Source organism: Canis lupus, chromosome 12 (genome assembly GCF_003254725.2).
Source record: "Canis lupus dingo isolate Sandy chromosome 12, ASM325472v2, whole genome shotgun sequence".
Taxonomy (NCBI): domain Eukaryota; kingdom Metazoa; phylum Chordata; class Mammalia; order Carnivora; family Canidae; genus Canis; species Canis lupus.
This window is the reverse complement of record NC_064254.1, coordinates 7640359-7657841: the sequence shown is the minus strand read 5'-3', so window position 1 is coordinate 7657841 and position 17483 is coordinate 7640359. Positions and strand designations below refer to the sequence as shown.

At 41.8% G+C, this 17483-nt stretch overlaps 1 protein-coding gene across 6 annotated transcripts in view; it reads left to right on the top strand.

The window, feature by feature from the left end:
* Nucleotides 1-1409: 1409 nt before the first annotated feature.
* BTBD9 (BTB domain containing 9) overlaps nt 1410-17483 on the top strand; it is a 409006-nt gene continuing 392932 nt past the window's right edge. For 4 of the 6 annotated variants that reach the window (XM_049092559.1, XM_025418641.3, XM_025418645.3 and 1 more), the window contains exon 1: nt 1410-1550. The gene's annotated coding sequence lies outside the window, so the exon portion shown is untranslated. The remainder of the gene's footprint in view (nt 1551-17483) is intronic. The other 2 variants (XM_025418644.3, XM_025418642.3) reach the window with 2 other exon arrangements.

Sequence of the window (17483 nt, the reverse complement as noted above, 5' to 3'; positions counted from 1 at the left end):
CAAATGGAAGAGTATCATGAGTGGAGACTAAGCGTTTCCACAATAGGCATATCCGTATTTGAACTCATCACCAAGTAACTCATCCCACAAATCTCCATCCTCCACCACGGTCACCACTACCATCTGGTAACTTAGCACAGAAACCGTGGATAACCCAGACTCATCTTTCTTCCCATCTTCCTAAATGGTTCTACCATCTACTCCAGCACCCATACTAAGAACGTATGCCCCCACTCAGTGCTGACCACCCTAACAGCACTCACACGCGTTCTTTCTCCTACATCTCCACAGCCAAAATCTTTGTTTTTTTCTTATAAAGACTTTAGTTACTTATTCTTGAGAGAGAGGCAGAGAGAGAAGCAGGCTCCGTGCAGGGAGCCCGACGTGGGCCTTGATACTGGGTCCCAGGATCACGCCCTGGGCCGAAGGCCTCCTGGGTCAACCGCTGAGCCACCCAGGCTGCCCCGCCCAGACCTTTGTTAAGGCCCTTATCACTGGACTGGAGGAGTAGAGCAGGGGCCTCAATACTGGTCTCCCGCTCTAAAGTCTTACTCTTCTGTCCGTGTTCACTCCCATTATCTTTGCTTATGAAACAGCCTTTGCCTGGAATTACGCCCTTTATAGTCAGTCTCCAACCGCCCCCCCCCCCAGCCTGGTACCCCAGTTTGCCCAAGCGTCAAGCAAAACTTGAGTAATCAACATCAGCCAGGATCAGACTTGAATCTAGGTTTCTCTGACTCCAAAGTCCCTGCTCTCATCTGCTCTTGCTCGACTGCCTTCTCCTAACATTAAAAATTAATTTTAAGAAAAAAAAATCACTTAGAGCCTGATGGGCTTTACACTTCCCAAAGCGCCTCCGCAAACATTCTTCCCGCTTAGCCTCACAATCCTCCAGCGTAGGCAGGATGGGTCCTGCCGCCCCGTTTATAAAATGAGGACCCCGGGGAATTCAAGGCTCCGCTCATCACCCCCCGCTGCCAGGTTGAGGAGTCACTGAGCGGCTTCCCGCGTTAACCACGCCCGCAGCCCCCTCTGGTCCCGCTCCCCGCGCGACCTCCCCGCACTTCACAGAAGCGGCCGGCGGGATCCGCGCCAGTCCGGACGAGGCCACTGCTCCTTCCACCGCAGGCTCCCTGAACCTCGCGACAGGGACCGTCCCGTCCGCAGTGACCAGTCGGTGACGCAATACGGTGACGTACGGTGACGTGGCTTACCCGGAGCCAGGAGCCGGCAGGGCAGCCACACCCTGGGGCCCCCAGCTCAGGAGGGCCACGGGTCGGGCGGGTGGGGAAACGCCGCGAAACCAGCCTGGGAGACCCCTCCCGCCCTGAACCGTCAGATCCCGCCCGCCGCCGCCGCCGCCGCCCGGTTGCTAAGTGACGCCAGCGCGCAGAGGCGCGTGCGCGGCCACGGCGCTGTGCGTGAGGGCGGACGCGCGCCGCGGCGGCGGCGGCGGCGGCGGCGGCGGCGGCCGAGGGGGCGGTGGCTACGAGGAGCGGGCGGAAGAGGCGTCGGTGCGGGCGGCTAGGTCGCGGAGGACCCTCGTTGGGGTGAGTGGCCGGCGCCTCGCAGGGGGGTGGGGCCTGGCCGCACCTGCCGGCGGGCCCGGGGCGGTCCCGCGCGCGCCGCTCCACGCCCCTCTGCCGCTTTTTCCGGGGGCGGGGGAGGGTCGGTTCCTGGGCACGGGCGCTCGGGGAAGCGGCGGCGAGGGCCGGGCGACGGCGGGTGGTCCCGGAAGGTGTGGTGGGAAGTCGGTGTCTGGGGGCGTCGGGGCGGCTTCGCCAGGGCTCCCGGAGCGAGGAGCCGCAGTCTGGAGAAGCCCAGGCTCTCCCAGAGCCGCCTGGCAGCCTGCCTGAGACCCGGTGGACCGAGCCCGAGCCCGAGCCCGAGGGGAGGCGGGGCGCGGGGCGCGGGGCGCGCGGTGGGGGTGCGGAAAGTTTGGCGCTGCGGGGCCCTTCCTCGCCCCTGCCCTGGCTGGGATCCGAGGCGGAGCCGGTTGTTATGGAGAGTTGTGAATCCGTGCGGGCGAGCGGCGCCAGACACACCCACGACCTGGGGAAGGCGGTCGGTCTGTCAGCGCTGCCAGGGGGCGGCCAACCTGTTGCCTGGACTTTCCAGCTTCACGTGTCTGTGCACGTGCCTGAAGCCCGCGGACAGCTCTGCCCCGCGCCTCCCGTCACGCTGCTGCTGCTACGGGTTTTGAGGCCGGGGGCGGATATCCATCCTCGTAGACTCCAGTCAGCTGTTTTTTATTTCCCCGAAGTCTGTTGTGTTTCTGTCGTTATGAGGACCGAGGAAGTATGGAGGCACTGCCTCTTTGTTTTGTTTTTAATTTCCTTTAAAAGTAGTACACACTTGCTAGTTACCGGGCAGAAAAAAGCATATTCCCTCCACGTGCGGGCTAGAGCCTGGTGGTGGGCGGACAGGCCTGGGTGTAAGGTGCGGCAGGTCAGCAGCCCCGTGGTCCCAGTGCGCCCGCTCCCCTCAGGCGTCTATGTGTGGTGGTTGTCGTTACCTTTCTTGGGAGAAAAGAGTATTGGAGGCGGGGGAAAAGAGGGTATTTCCTGACTTTTGATGAAGACCGTGCGTGGAACTGGCACAGAGACTGTACTGAAATTCAGTCGTATAATCTGTGCAAGAGAATTGAAGAGAGTAACTTGTAAGTTTTCGTTCAGCTCTAAAATATTGTGGGCCAGTTTCCTAAGTAAGGATCCGTAAAGTGTGCTGCCTGAGATGCTTGCATCTTGGGACCAATAATAACCTTGCTCTGTAGCACTAAGAGTAATGGAAATTCAGTGTCTCTTGCTCTCCAGACTGTACCAACTTTTAGGACAGGTATCGTGTCTTTTTTACTCATGGCCATATCTTAAGCATCTACAAGAGCGTTTGCCACAGAGTACGCAGGTTATAGGTATTTGTTACACATTGCACTATGAGTGTTTATTGATGTAGAGCAAGCGTTTAACTTCGTCCATCTAGTAGTTAATACATGTGCCCCTGTGCATATAGTCACGTTACATGTGGGAGAAGGTTTATGGGTACAAATGACATAGAAGAGCTGGCTTTTTTTAAAGAGAAATCTGGCTAGGAAAACAAAGCATATGTATGTCAAATCATTATGAAACCAAATGAGGCAGTATGTAAACAAGTGCTATGTGAGGTGCTGTACTTTAAGTGCAGCGGAAATTTAGAAAAACCAAGACCTGTGGTGGGCTGAGGTAGTGAACTCTTTGGAAGAGTTACAAAATTTGAGTTAGAGAAGAGATAAATCACATGTTGAGAAAATAGTGTGAATCTGCTGGGTGAGGGCTATATTGAGACCTTCGTGTCATGTCTGGTGAGTGGAGTAGAAGATCTCTGATAGGGAGATACTGGAGAGAGAAGGTTTAGCAGGCTGGAGAGGGAATGTCTTAAGACTAAGGCAGGCCGGGATGCCTGGGTGGCTCAGCGGTTGAGCGTGTCTTTGGCTCAGGCTGTGATCCCACGGTTCTGGGATCGAGTCCCATATCGGACTCCCTGCAGGGAGCCTGCTTCTCCCTCTGCCTTTGTCTCTCTCTGTGTGTGTATTTCATAAATAAATAAATAAAATCTTAAAAAAAAAAAAAAACTAAGGCAAGCTTATCAGCATCACACTGATAGCAGGATAGGGCCTGCTTGCTGGGTGGGATGGGAGTTGTGTTAAAGTAGAGTCCTAGACAAAAATAAGTGTTATCCTTACTTAAAATTAAGAGATATTATGGTTGAACCAGGATCAGGTTGTTGTATACTTCTGAATTCAGTTACTAATTTGAATAAATGCCTCACTAATGTGAGTGTATCTTATGTAGTCGGCAGTGCATGTCCCCATTTCTAAAATCTGTCATGCTTGGGCCTTTCCATTGGAAATCTGAAATGATGTACCCAAAGCAATTATCCAGCCACTCTCAGTAACACAGTTTTGCTTGGGATTATCTGTTATAGTGGTCTGTGAGGATTGTAGTTACTGCTGATCCTGTAAATACACAAATAATGTTTGCTAGGAAAGGAGTCTATTTGAAGAAAGACACTAAAAAATATTGACAGAAAGATTTGAGAAAATTAAAGATATTGCTGCTGAATATTGAACCTTTGATCTTTATAATATCTTTTGTTGTTAATGTGGAAATTCTTTGGAGTGGTGAATAAACCTGAAGTTGGATTGCTAACCTACCATGTGTAGAGTTGCAACACCATATGTTGCATTATTTAACAACTCAGCAAATATTTATTGGGTGCTGGCTATGGCTAGATACTGTGGTCAGTGCTGGGAAGACAAAGAATAAGACACCTCTTGAGATACTAAGTGTTCGTTAGACTACGGAACCCCTAACTGTGGTATAAGAGTTAATCACTTTGGAATAAGTAAAATGCTAAGGGCATTGATCACTTTGGCTGGGGAAAATTTGATAGAATCAGGGAAAGCTTTCACAAGAAGAGGATAGAACTTAACCCTGGAGGTTGCGTAGAATTTTGCACATGTAAAAGGGAAAATGAACATTCCAAGCAGAGGGGAGAACATAAGCAAAGTTGTCAAAGATTAAAACTAATAGGGTTTTTGGAAAACCTTGAGTTGTTTCTCTTGATGAGACAGGAAAGGAATGTTTGGAGCCAAATTACTTTGGGGTCTTTCATTCCATTCTAAAAAGCTTAGACTTACCCCCTCCCCCCCCCCCCCCCCCCCCGCCCTGCCAATGCCCCTCTCATGTTGGCGATGGAGAGCCTTAGAAGGTGGACGAATCAGACCAGAAAGTTAACTGACAAGTCCTGTGCAGAATTGCATGAGAGTGAAGAGGCAGGGAAACCCGTTAGGATGTAGATGAGAGCTGCTGGGAGCTTGAAGAGGGAAGGTGGGAGTGGATGGATTGTAGAGCTATTTTAGATGTTAAAATCTCTAAATGTTATGACCAGCTAGAGGTGAGAGAGTGAGAAGTCAAAGATGTGTCTGGCTTGAGTAACTGATGATTATGATGACATTAAATTAATGGAGGAGGAACAGATATGCAGGGGAGAGAAGAAATGATGTTAATGTTAATTATCAGGTCCCTGTGTAGAGTTTAGAGAGAGCCACTAGGTGATTGGAAATTCTACTCCAGAGTTGATGAGACAGTTTAGGAATAACTGTGACAGTCTTCAAGGATATGTTTCCATAGTACTATTCTAGAAGTGAGTATAGCAGCTAACGCTGCTGTGGACTTTGGGGTCAGGAAAACTGGAGGTCAGATCTGTTTAACTTATTGGTTGAGTTGGGCAACCTTGGGCAAGTTGTTTAATATCTCTAAGCCTAAATTTCCTTTGAAAAGTGGGGTTAGTAATACCTTAAAGAATCATTGTGGAGATTAAGATAATATGTGCATGATGATTAGCACAGTGCCTAGCTTATAAATACTTAATGATAACTGCTGCTATTAGTAGTGGTAGTTATAGTTATCATTGTAGAGGTAGTAGAATATATAACTACCCAGAAAGATGGAGAATGAGAACTAGAAAGGACAAGGAATGGAACTTTTGGACATTAGCGCTTGGATCAAACTTTGAATGGTTCTCAAACTTAAGCATGCATCACAAATACCTGAGGCCTTGATAAAACACAGATTGCTGGGCCCCAACAGTCTGAGTGGGGTCAAGAATTTGCATTTTGAAGAAGGTCTCTGGTGATGCTGATGCTTGTGTTCCCAAGACCACACTTTGAGAACTACTGACTTGGAGGTTGGTTGAAAGAAGAGAAATCAGCGTAGAGACTAACAGAGAGATTGGGCAGCTGGAAAACCAGGAGAGAGTTCAGAGAAGGTTAGGGAGGTAGCAGCCTGAAGACTTTAGATCCACCAGTGTGCTTCCAGTTCTATAGGTCTCATCCCATTCTTATTTCTGTCTTCTCCAGAATGTGGCACAATGCTTGGCACATAGCATTGCTTGAATGAACCTTGGAAGCCCCTTAATACTGTTCTTGTGCATGATTACACATACTTTGCATGCAGATTTCATTCATCCTCTTATATCTCTGCTGAGTCATAGAGAAGTTACTGTTTCTGGTTTTACACATAGACACAGACGCATGTGCTCGTGCGCGTGCTCAGTAGCTATAGAAAATTTCTTCCAAATGATGCATTAGCTGGGTGCTGTGACTTTGTGTTGGATGTCCTAACTCCTCCCTTTATTTTTAATGTCAGAGTCCAGTTTGCAAAATATTTGTCCATAACAGATGTCAAGATTACAGTCTGTGTCTTGTATTAGGCACTTTGCAGGTTTATTAGATATAGGTATACTCCCTACACCTTGGAAGTTTATAATAAGATGGGCAAAGGAAAGGAGTAGAAGGTGATAACGATTACAAAAATGTGGATTGAGGGGTACCTGAATATAAAGACTTAGTCCTTGTTTGCTGATATACCTTGGATCTTACGTGTCTCATATACTGAGGACTTTTGTCATGCAGAACAAATATTAGTTCTAATCTCTGACAGGAATTTGTAAGAGAGTTCCACTGTGTAAGAAAATCAAACAGTAGTTGCTTGTATAAGATACAAGCATGTTATAAAGAGATTTCAGGAGGTAAGTTGTAGTTTCATGACTCACTAGTTAGCTACTCACCATGCTTCCTGGTCTCTTGTTTTCTCTCAGTTATTCTGTTAACATTTGTTAAGTATCTACCATGTGCCAGAAACTGTATAAAGTGCTGGCTGTAGAGAAATAATTGCTCTGGGTATCTAGCACTGGCATTAGTTGGGGGTATAATATGTGTGAATGAGTGTGTACACACATTGTCAGGGGGAAGATCTGATACTTGCATTTTATAATTTTAAGAATATATTGATATGAGCAGACATCAAGGACTTGAAGTTGAATTCATCCAGCCTTATGTATGCAAGGAGCCATGAAAAAATATAGAAATAAAAGGTTTTGAATATATATTTCTTTTATTAGAAAGAGCACAAGCAGGAGGGCCAGAGGTGGGGTGGGGGAGAGAATCTCAAGCAGACTCCATGCTGAGCGCAGAACCTAACATGGGGCTTGATCTCAGGACCCTGAGATCATGACCTGAGCCAAAACCAAGAATGGGGTACCTAACAGACTATGCCACCCTGGCACCCCAATAAACACAAAGTTTTAAACAAAGAATGTATACTTCAGTAGAGGAGGAAAAATGTATTTATAATACTTAATAGTATTAAGTATAGTAATAGTAATAGTATTAAGTATCATAGAATATGATAAGTACTGTATAAATATTGGTCACAGACTAGAGTCTCCAATGCTTGTTGAGTACCTGAGTGTTCAATTGTGATTTCAATTCATACGTTATTTACTAGGTATTCCAGAAATTGTAATATCATAAATCCAAATTAATATCCTGGAATGCCTCTTGCATCTTTATATGATACCAGAAAATATCTGGTAGTCTGTGTCTTTGTTTCTTGGTTTGGGAAATATTCTTCTAGTACATGAAAGCAAAAAGGTTATTAACAACTGGCTATTGTTTGTCAAGTCACTGCATTATTCTAGGGCTCTTTTCTATATGTTGTTTAATCCTTATAATAGGTTTGTAAATTGGGTATTGTCTCTACTTTACTAATAAGGCGATTGAGATTCAGAATGGGGAGAACAGTTTGCCTGCCATTTGTGGCCAGGGAGTTGAGGCTTAGACTCCAGAGTCATTGCTCTTCATGTCAGCTATTGGCATCGGCGTGGGGCCTAGCACGCAAGTATCCAGATGGAGGAATCCAATCTTGTTTTGCTGATTTGGGAAAAGTTATTGGAGGAAGTTAGAATTTTAATAACTGCCTGAACAATTGAAGACAATTTGATAATATTTTTGGGATAGAGGGGAAAAGGAGGTGGACTTTTAAAAGCCTCAGTGCTAATTCTTCTGTGATGACATGGCTATATTTGACCCCACATTTTTTTTAGTTCTGACAAGAGATTTTACATAAACATCAGATTTCCCACTTTTCTATATATAGGTACAAGTCTTCAAGAGGAGGAACTAACTGTACTTTTCCAAGCTAATGACATTTAAAATAAATTCAGAACTCCTTTTTTTTTTTTTTTTATCACGTAGTGAAAAATACCTTGCTCTTCACCCTAAACAGTGAGGTGTTCTCTCCACACCACTCATTCCTTCTATCCCTCCACATGTTTATTTTTTAATCTGTTTACAAGTTAAATAGTTGTATATTCTATTTGATTTATCCCTTTTGGGTCCTATTTTATATATTCCTGAAATAACAACTGTAAGCATCTTTGTAAAGCAGAGTCAGTTCTGGCTAATTTCACTATTAATACCTTTATAAAATTATAATTATACCGATAGATATCAAATGCCGTATTACCTGTTGTTATATAACAAATTACCCCCTTCAAATTAGCAGCTTAAAACAACACTTTTTTTTTTTTTTTTTTAGAGAGAGGAAGTGGGGAGGGATGGGGCAGAGAGGGAGAGAAAATCTTAAGCAGGTTCTACATCCAGCTCAGAGCCTGACAGGGACCTCTACAACCCTGAGATCATGCCCTGAACTGAAAATCAGAAGTCAGAAGCCCAATTGACTGAACCACCCAGGCGCCTCAGACATTTATCTAATGATTTCTGTGGGTTAGGAATTCATTTGCAGCTTTGCTGGGTGATTCTGGCCCAAAGTCTCTGATGAATTGCTCTACACCTGTTGACCAGCACTGCCATAGTCATCCAAAGGCTTGATTGGGACTGGAGGGTCTGCTTCCTAGATGGCTACTTCACATGACTGTTAGCACAAGTCCTTAGGTCTTTAATAAAAGAGGTCTTTAATAAAAGAGGTCTTTAATAAAAAGGGGCTGTTTGAGTGTATGTCAGCTGATTTCACCCAGAGCAAGGGATGCAAGAGTGAGGAAGGAGGATACCACATGACTTATATGGTCTGTCTTGAAAACGTACACTGCCACTTCTGCTCTATCCCATTTGTTATAAGCAGGTCACTAAGGTCAGCTCACACTCTAAGAAAGACAAGTAGCCTCTACTTTTTTTAGGGGGGGGATGGGTCAAAGAATCTGTAGACATATTTTAAAACACGATAAATCCATTGTCATATGAAGCTGTATCGTCAGCTGAAATTATATCTATTTTTTTAAAAAGATTTTATTTATTAGAGAGTGTGCATGCAAGAGCGAGGGGAGGGTCTGGGGAGAGGGAGAAACAGACTCTCCACTGAGCAGGAAGCCCGATTCAGGCCTCAATCCCAGGACCCCAAGATCATGGCCTGAGCTGAAGGCAGAGGCTTAATGGACTGAGCCACCCAGGCACCCCTGATTGTCTCTATTGTCACATGTGTAGTAATGTAGTAGTTGTTTTGACTTGTGTATTCACAGTATTTTCTGGAAATGTTCTGAAGGTGGTGGTTTTTTAAATCTAAAGCAGGTTTTCACATATTACAGATTTGTTGGTGATATCTTGAAGTTTCGCATCTATTTCATTAGCTGCAGTTCCAATACCACTGGAATACTTTGATTTTTATCTTATTTTATTAACTTTTTCTTGTATCATTTCATTTACACTATTTAATGGTTTTTATGGTTAATCATAAAGGTTTTTTTATATTAAGATTTTATTTATTTACTCATGAGAGGCACACAGAGAGAGGCAGAGACATAGGCAGAGAGAGAAACAGGCTCCCTGTGGGGAGCTGGAGGCAGGACTTGATCCCAGACCCCGGGATCACAACCTGAGCCAAAGGCTGAGACTCAACCATTGAGCCATCCAGGCATCCCTCCAGGATTAATCTTAAATAGAACCAAACATTTCAAGACAAATTAATTTACTTTCTAAACTTTTTTTTTTAAAGATTTTATTTATTCATGAGAGACACACACAGAGAGAGAGAGAGAGAGAGAGGCAGAGATATAGGCAGAGGGAGAAGCAGGCCCCATGCAGGGAGCCTGATGTGGGACTCGATCCTGGGTCTCCAGGTTCATGCCCTGAGCTGAAGGTGACGCTAAATCGCTGAGCCACCCAGGGATCCCCACTTTCTAAACTTTTAGAAGAAAAGTCCTTGCTTAATCCATGTTTGAAGGCACTCATTTCAGCTTCTACAGAGCACAGTGACTTTGGGTTTCATGGTTTGGATGAGGCTGTTAACTTTGTTCACATCCTTTGGGTACTTGAGAAATTCTTCTTGAGTGAGATCCTTAATTAGCTCCATTGGATTCCAAATTTTGTTCTTTAGAAAGTATATGTAGGATATAATTGGTTTAGTCGGAGAACCTTTTTGGAACATCACAGTTAGGTACATATTTTGGCACTTTATTTCTTTAGTTTGTTTTTCAATTTTTAAAAAAGGTTCTTATTTATTTTGGAGAGAGAAAGGAAGCGAGCATGAGCAGGGGAAGGGGCAGGTGAAGAGGGAAAGAGAAAATGTCAAGCAGACTCTGTGCTGAGTATGGAGCCCGACATGGGCTCTATCTTACGACCCTGAGATCATGACCTAAGCTGAAACCAAGAGGTGGACACTTAACCAACTGAGCCATCCAGGCGTCTCTATTTCTTTAGATGTTAAATAGATTTAGACTTCACTGTCCCTACCCCCAGCAGGTATCAATTACCTTACTTTTTTCTTTTTTTTTTTTTTGACCTAATTTTACACAGAAAAGAATTCTACATTCCTCCAAATGTTAACATTTTACCACATTTGTTTTATCCTTTCTCTTTTTGTCTCTCTCTCTCACACACACACACACACACACACACACACATGTTCAAGAGTAAGCTACAGAGCATTATTTACAATAGCTAAACTGTGGAGGTAGCCTAAGTGTCCCATCAATAGTTGAATGGATAAATTATATAATGGAATATTATTCAGCCATAAAAAGAATGAAAATTTGCCATTTGTGCCAACATCTATGGATATAGAGGATATAGATGAAATAAGTCAATTAGAGCAAGACATATACCATGTGATTTCACTCACATATGGAATTTAAGAAACAAACAAAAAACCCCAAATGAACAAAGAAGAAAAGACAATAAATGAACTCTTCACTATAGAGAACAAACTGATGGTTCCCCAGAGGGGAAGTGGGTAGGGTAGGGTGGGTGGAAAGATGAAGAGGATTAAGATCACTCTTACCTTAATGAGACCTGAAAAAATGTATGGAACTGTTGAATCATTAACTTGTACACCTGGAACTACTATAACTGTATGTTACGTACCCTTGAATTGAAATCAATAATAAAAAGAGTAAGTGGCAGATACAATACCCTTTTACCCCAATCCTTCTGTGTGCATTTCCTTAGAAGAAAAAAGAATATTCTTATACTAACTACATTCTAATCATCAGGAAATTAGTATTAATGTAGTATTGTTATTGTCCTGATTGGCTTATGAGTGAATGCCTTTCATAGCAACAACAAAAACCACTCACACACTACCTTCAGTTGTTTTCCTTTGGTCTCCTTTAGTCCGGAACAGTTCCTCAATAGTTGTCTTTGTGACACTGGCATTTTTGAGGAGTATAGGCCAGTTTTGTTTTGTTTTAATATTTGTGCTGCCGAAGAGAGCACTTGTTTTGCTTTAAAACAGAGTGTCCCTCATTCGAGGTTTGTCTGGTGTGCCTTCATGATTCAGTCCACGTTAATCCATTTTTGGCAAGGCTACCACCATGTGTTTCTCGGTGCGTCACCTCAGGAAGGCCAGTGATGCCGCTGTTACTGCTGATGTTACCTTCCGATCATTTTAGTTAATAAGGAGTCTGCCCGGTTTCCCCACTGTAAAGTTACTATTTTTTCCTTTGTAACTGATAAGTGTTTTCTAGAGAAATTCTTTGAGACTATGAATATCCTGTTACTCTTAGACATTTACCTACTAGTTTTAGCATCCATTGTTGATTCTTTCCTGAATCAATTTTGCCAAATGAATATTTCCTAATTCTATTATTCCTCCTACATTTATTAGTTGAATTCTCCCCATTAGTTAATATCACTATGAACTCACAGATTCTTGTGTTATTCAGTGGGTTATGGTTATTATTTATCTTTAACTTTCTGTAAGTGTAGTTAGCATACAGTGCTGTGTTAGTTTCAGGTGTACAATATAGTGATGCAGCAGTTCCATACATAACCCAGTGTTCCTTACAATGCACTCCTTATCCCTATCACCTATTTCACCCAGCCCCTCTGGTAACCATCGGTTTGTTCTCGATAGTTAAGAGTCTATTTCTTGGCTTCTGTCTCTCTTTCTCACTGTCTCATTTACCTTTACTATCATTATTTCTTTTACTCAAATTGCTGCGTATTCATCCAGTGGGAACTTTTTCAAGCTGGTTTTGTCTTTGTGATGTGTCCCCAATATTCTTTGAGCACGTCCTTATTTTCTGGTACAACAAGATAGTCCTATTTTCCTGGCCCCTCCTTTGGATTCAGTTCTAGATTCTCTTAGCAAACAGAGGTGTGTGTGTGTGTGTGTGTGTGTGTGTGTGTGTGTGTGTTTGTGCCCACACACCTCTATATCTAGTTTTGTGTATTTCTGTTAAACCCATGAGCTTACACTGACACTTCCAGTTTCAGTCCTACAACACAGGGTTTTTTCTGTCATTATTCTTTTCATATTTGTAACTCCCTTCTCCTACAGTGAGAACCTGGTTCCCCCCTTTGACCTTATATTTACTTATTTGTACACTTAATATACCTAGAAAGTAAATTCAAAATAGCTAGCCTGTGCCTCTGTGAAAATGAAAGCCATTAACAAGAATTCAGTATTTAACTTTTAACCTTTAGCCTGAAGGCATACAGTACAGCCACTTTGTTCAAAAGTTACATAGTTATGTATCCCCTTCAGTGTGATTATGTTATTTATTTGAAATAGTTTGGTTCATATTAATTCTCTGTATTTCATGTCACTCTATTATCTCCCCATTTTTTATTTTATTTACTGTCCTTTTTTGAGCCTGTGAAACAATAACCAATAATAATGGTTGCAGAAGTCAAGAAGGCATTCTCAGAAGTGTCATTCCCATTTCTTCTGTCCTGTCTACCCTCTTCCTAACCACTTCCTATAATCTATTCATTTACCCAGCTTTATCCTTATTATATTTCTTTTTGCACAAATAACCAGATAATATGTATATTTTCTTATTTCCCCATTTTTTTCTTACCCCAAAAGTGCTGTAGATATTCTTTTGCATTTTACTTTTTGCACTTAACATTGTATCCTGGAAACCACTCAACATAAGTTCCTAGAGATCTTTCTGTTATTTTTTTTACAGCCTCATAAAATTTCTTTGTGAGGAGGTCACCTGCTTGCTTCTATGGGGTTTCTTATATTTATCTAGTACTTTGGAACACTTTCCTCTTGTTGCCTCATTCCATTCATGCTTCCTTCTATCTTTCCTGTTTAGGTTAGGTGCCTTTCTGAGGCTTCCTTACCCACACTCTCCAAGCCATAGATTAATTTCTTAGCAGATTGAATTTGCTTTTCTTCCCTCTCAATCCTTTGTCCTGATGAATGCTACATTATTCATCTAAGCTGAAAAGCTGACTGTCCTGAACGCCTTTGCTCTTGTACCCTCGTATTCTTGTTAATAATCCCTCATACTCATTTTCTCCTTTCCATTCTTAGGGCTTTTACAACTTCACTGAAGTCCTCAATTTCTTGCCTAGATTATTGCATTAGAATCCTAACTATAGAGCAATGGTTCTAGGACAGTGTTAAAGTCACCTGGTAATTTGTTCGAAATGCAAATTTGAGGACCTCACCTTTTGAATCAGAAACTCTGGGGATGAGGCCTGGCAACCTGTGTTTTACTGTTCCCTCTAGGTGGTTCTGAAACAACTAAAGTTTGGGGACCATGGACAGAGTGTTTACAAAATTGTAGAAGGAGATTTTAAAGAAACTAGTAGATACTGAAAGTGGAGAAAGAAGTAAACAAGCTGTGAAAATGGGAACACTTGAACTGAGGAGCCTCCTTTAAAAAGGAAGAAGGAAAGCTCTTGGGTTCCTTCCTGGCTTTCGTCTTTTTATCCTGTAGAACATGTAGTCTTTGGCACAGGATCCTACAGCTTACACTGATACTTTCCCTGCCTGGGTCCCAGCTTGTATAGAAAATGTCTATATCTTTTAAAACTTTTGTTTCTGCTGTCCAGCAACACATATACAGAAAAGTACATGGAACGCAAATGCTGAACTTAATTACTTTAAAGTAAAATCTAGTTTATTTCCACTTCATTAAGAAATAAAACCCTGCTAGCCCCCAGTCACGCATCAGGTGCTCCTTTTCGATCTCAGCCCCTCTCCTAAAAGTAAACACTGTCCTGACTTTTTTTTAAAAAAGATTTTATTTATTCATTAGAGACACAGAGAAAGAGAGAGAGAAGCAGAGACACAGGCAGAGGGAGAAGCAGGCTCCATGCCGGGAACCCGACGTGGGACTCGATCCCGGGTCTCCAGGATCACATCCTGGGCCACAGGCGGCGCTAAACTACCGTGCCACCGGGGCTGCCCTGTCCTGACTTTTATAATATTACTTCCTTATTCTTTTTTTTTTTTTTTTTAACATTTTATCCTTTAAGTATACACAGAAAACACTTATAGGTTACTAGACCTATTTTTGAACTTTATATGAATGAATGAAATATGTGTGTGTTCCTTATGTTGGGCTTTTAAATTTAATATTACATTTTGATATTATTCATCTTGTTGCATACAGCTAATTTTTTCATGTTCACTGCTGCATAGTGAACATAAGTCCATTTCAGGACTATACAATTTATCCTTTCTGCTTTTGATGGACATATGGGTTGTTTCTAGGGACTTTTGTGTTTTAGCTAGGATGTTTTTTTATATGCTCGTGAATATATCTTACCTTAGTGTATAATAGAGTAAAATACTGAGTTTTATGGAATGCAGATCTTCAATATTAGTAGATAACAGCAAACTTTTCTAAAGTGGTTAAACCATTTAAATATTTCTGTTTATTTTTGAACCTTTATATTATCAGTATGAGTATGACCCACATCAAGCCACCTAATACTCATACCATAGTTTTCAGTACCTTGCTGAAGTCCTAGAGATGGAGAAGGCAGCTTAATGAAGAAATCAAACAGCTTAGCTAACATCAACTCATTATCTTTTTTAAAAAATCTGTTTTAAGGAGGTAATATATGGACATGGTACAAAATTCAAAAATATGAGGGGATATACTGTGGAAGGTAACTCTTCCTTTCATCCTTACCTGACAGACATCCAGTTCTTCCTTCTGGAAGCAGGTGCTATTACCACTGGTATATTAATTTGTTCAACAAATTTTTATTGAGTGCCACTTAAGCACCAAGAACTGTTCTACTGTTTGGGGATAGAGGGCTGAACAAAATAGGCAAAGATCTGCTGTCATTTATGAAGGCTCCCGTTCTATTGGAATGATTAAAAGTAGTGAAGATTTCTATATGTCTTTTCAGAAATATTCTGTGTGCATATGGCACATTCTTATGTTTATTCCTAAACATAAATGTCGCATACCACATTACTGTGTCACGCTTTTTCCTCATTGCATCTTGGAGGCTGTTACATATCCATATATGAAAAGGCTGCCTGATTCTCTTTAGCAGCCCTTACAATTATCAGGACAGAAAATTGTAGAAGACTGAAATGGGCATAAAAAAAATCACAGACTGTCATATCCAGTGCATTCGTCTGGACTCTCTGTGCCTTTCATTGTCTTTGAGCTGTTTTATAACTGTAAATTGTAGAAAACTGACAGTTATGCAGATGATTCTTGTTTATAGAAACACAAGTTGATTTTGTCCAGCAGAATGCAATTGAATGTTGCCCTGGGGATAGTGACTAGTTTTGCATCTATTTGTAAAGCAGTGTTAGCATTCCAGATACTGCACGCACCTGTGTGTGTGTGTGTGTGTGTTGACTACTTTGGACTCTTTATCTTACTGACTGCTTCATTAATTATTGATTTAAATAAAGTCTTTGATACGTTTTATATTTGTATCATGATTTTACCTTTTTTAAATTTTTTTTATTTTTTATTTTTTGATTTTACCTTTTTAAAACATTATCTTTTAACAGATACATTACAATGACTCCCTTTTTAATGGGCATTTCACTTCTTTATAAAGTGGTTCCTACCAATTTTAGATGGCTTTAATGACTAGGAAAATCTGTGCTATCATGAAGCAGTACTTTTTGATGCTTTGACAAGGAAATTAATGGATGTGAGAGTTCTAGTAATTCTTCCATTAAGCATTCTGACCTAGCCCCTGCCTTCAAGGAGTTTATTGTCTAGCGGAGGAGGAGTAGGAATGATACAGATGAAGTGTATAGTACAGATATTGGGTAATTACTGAGATAGCTAAGACGAGGTTCCCCGGAGGGAGGAAAGAACTGCATGGTTTCCTCACAGCATCTGCTTTTTCTCACAGGCTGTGCTTGCTAAGGCAACTGGATGTCTCCCTCTTTGTGATGCCAGGTGCTAGCACACTTGTTTTTAGGCTGACTATGGAACTATAGTTAAGTCTTTGGGACTCAAATGGAATCCTGTGGCTCCAACTACGAACACGGTGGTTTGTCTATTCCTATGATGGCATTAGCAAGAGAATATAGTGGAGTCACATAGTTGGGGTGGGAGTGGGTTAGTGGTTATATTCTAAAGTCAGGACAAAATGTAAAAATCGAGTACTGTGAAAATTTCCTGTAGCAAACCCTTTAATGCCTATAAAATACCCTATCATGGTTCTCTTAGTACAGGAATGTCCTAAAATCAGCTAATTTGAGTTATGAGAATTTAATTTTACTAGTTTCGTTTGACATCCCCTAATTTGGCTTGTCAACACCTCACATTACTAACCATTTCCTGGCCTGCCTCTAAAGCACCACCACGAAACAGTCTTTGCAGTTACGCAATTTGGTGCTTGATAGAGTTGTCTCAGTTACTTCGTTTCTCATTCTGTCGGTAATAATCTTTTGTGCAGTTGCATTGTTTTCATTGATTTCTTTGCTCTCTCACTGTTCTGTCACTCCTCCATTAAAGGTTTAATTACCCCAGTATTAACATATGTACACTTTGTTAATTCCTGAGGAATTGTGTACCATTTATTTCAGTGAATACTATTAAATTGTTTTGATGGGAAGAAATAACCCTCTCAAGAGTTTTTAAAGGATTGGTTACTTTTCCTAAGGCAGGATAACTCTGTTCTTCCACTCCTCTTCCTCTGTTATCACTGTTTCTGTTGGTCCTTCAATTAATTTTTTGCTGCTTCCACTTATTTTTCAATGATTGAGAAACTTCTGAAATCACTTATACCTTGTTTTAAGCTTAAGTACAGCAGGGAACATTGAGTGGGTTCACTCAGTGTTCCCACTATTTCTGACTCTTCCTTCTATATAAGTAATTGAATTCACATAAGTTAAATTCGAATATGATGTGATACTCTCATGGTAAAAATCTGACCTAATTCAGGTGGAATTGGAGAGAAGATTCCCAGGCCGCTTCTCTCT